Source organism: Eriocheir sinensis, chromosome 4 (assembly GCF_024679095.1).
Source record: "Eriocheir sinensis breed Jianghai 21 chromosome 4, ASM2467909v1, whole genome shotgun sequence".
Taxonomy (NCBI): Eukaryota; Metazoa; Arthropoda; class Malacostraca; order Decapoda; family Varunidae; genus Eriocheir; species Eriocheir sinensis.
Window position 1 is genome coordinate 9,504,449 of NC_066512.1, and position 2,500 is coordinate 9,506,948.

The following is a 2,500-nucleotide window of genomic DNA, read 5'->3' on the forward strand; positions in this document are numbered from 1 at the left end:
CCACCTCCCCCCTCCCCCCCAACACACATATACACTCTTTACCTCTACATCACACCCATTTATCTTCCTACGCACTCGCAAACTCTTCTCCCTCTCCCACCTCCTCCTACACCCCTGCCTTTCCACTCCACACACACACACACACACACACACACACACACACACACACACACTCCCATACTACTCCATTATTCATTCATTCATCAGCCGACTCCTTCCACGCACTTATTACACATATCACACTTCTTCCCCCATTCAATTTCCCATACACCTCCCCCCCCCCTCCCCCACACACACACCGATCCCTCGCCATTAACTCTGTCCACACACCCGCAGACGCTGAGCTGGACACGATCGAGCAGGAGCCGCGGTACCGCCCCGAGGACATCAACGCACTCTGCCGCACGACGCACTTCACGCGGGCGGAGCTGCAGCGCCTCTACCGGAGCTAAAGACAGGTGCCCGACGGGGGTGGTGCGCGAGGACGCCTTCAAGGAACTCTACTTTCAAATGTTTCCAAAGGGAGGTATGTAGGTGCAAGGGACTGAAGGAAAGGAGGGATGAAGGGGATGGGTAATGGTGCATGTTTGTAAGAGGATGAAAGAATGGGTGTAAAAGAGAAGGAGGAAGTGGGGGAGACAGACTCAAGGGGTATTCGTGGAGGTAAAAAATGGACACTAAAGAATATTAATGGAAATTAAGAAAGCTATATATATATATATATATATATATATATATATATATATATATATATATATATATATATATATATATATATATATATATATATATATATATATATATATATATATATATATATATATATATATATATATATATATATATATATATATATATATATATATATATATATGTAATTTTAAGATAGTGGTGAAAAAAGAGGAAGGTAATGAAGGGAATGATGGTGGTGACGAACACAATGATAAATGGAAGAATTGAGTGTAAGAGGAAGGAGGGGAAGGGAAGAAAAAACATGAGAAGAAAGGGAAATTAAGAAGGGTGTCGATGGATGGGAGAGAAAAGTGAAGTGGGGAAGGGTGATGTGGGCGTGTGTGTGTGTGTGTGTGTGTGTGTGTGTGTGTGTGTGTGTGTGTGTGTGTGTTGGGGTGGAGGGGTCATGTGATCATTGAGGTGTTAATGACCCTCACAAGCGTCGGTATCGCACTAACCCGATATCTGTTCGTGCGAGCTTTGACCGGGACGAGAATATTGTGGTGTCTTGTGGGTCTAGTGGGGGGGGGGGGGAGGGCGGGGGGGAGTAGATCTCTATGACTGGGGTTGTGGAGGAGGGACTTGCCGAATTTGGTTAGGTTTGTCTGGTATCGTTCCTGTAGGGTGGGCAGATTCAGCTGGGTGAGTGCATGCTCCTAGTTAGTGTAAGAACTGCCCAGAATCTGTCTGCATGCACGCCTTTGCACTCTCTATTTGGCGTAGCTGGGTCTTGTTGATGGAGGAAGCCCAAGCAGGAGAGGCATAGAGGAGTCAGGAGTCTGGGGTGGATGAAGGTGGTGTACAGGTCCTTGAGCGTCCTTTGGGGGCTCCCAGTGCCTTCATGCGCCTCAGCATGAAAAGTTTGTAGGAAGCCGCCCTGATGATGGTGGTGACGTGCTTGCCCCAGCTCAGCTTGCTGTCCAGGGTGACTCCAAGTAGTTTGGTGGATTCAACCACCCGCAGCTGGTGAGGGCCAACCTCCAGGGCTGGCGGTGGGATGGCAGTGGTGGAGGTGTGAAAATGCATCACCACCGTCTTGTTGGTGTTGATGGTGACGTGGTTGTCTTGCGTCCAGCTCTGCAGTCGGTCCAGAATGTGTCGTAGGGGCGTGTAGTCAGGGGCTGTGTTGTTGATGGAGATGCCTACTGCAGAATCATCCACGTACGTGTGTGTGTGTGTGTGTGTCTGTGTGTGTGTGTGTGTGTGTGTGTGTGTGTGTGTGTGTGTGTGTGTGTGTGTGTGTGTGTGTGAGTGTCGGCATTCTGACGAATGGCAAGATCTGTCAGAAGCACAAACACACAGGCAAACACACAGGCAAAAAAATACACACACACACACACACACACACACACACACACACACACACACACACATAGCTGAGTGATACCAACGAGATAAACCGCTTCCTATATTTGCATAATACACACAAACACACACATGGTTTTCCTACTTCAGCCCTATTTCATTTCTCTCCTCCTCCTCCTCCTCCTCCTCCTCATCTTCCTCCTCCAGCTTCTTTATAGCCCAAATATTAGGGCAGCTACGAGTTTCCAGCACCGCATTACGCAAAGTAGACTGTATTAGCTCTGAGTACTGGATGTAACATTCGGGTTGGGTAGAACGAGGAAGGTAATGAGGAAAGAAGATAACGACAAAGAGGGTAAAGGAAGAGTAGGAGGGGTGATAAAAGCAAAGAGGGATAAAAGTAGAGAGAAGTTACTAGGGTTTGGGGAGCTTGATGGTGAAGGGTGGATGAAGGGAAAGGAGG

The 2,500-nt window shown here is 47.8% G+C and overlaps 1 pseudogene; it reads left to right on the forward strand.

Annotated features, from left to right (window-relative positions):
* LOC126982164 (Kv channel-interacting protein 1-like) overlaps positions 1–2,500 on the forward strand; it is a 31,581-nt pseudogene that overhangs the window by 4,485 nt on the left and 24,596 nt on the right.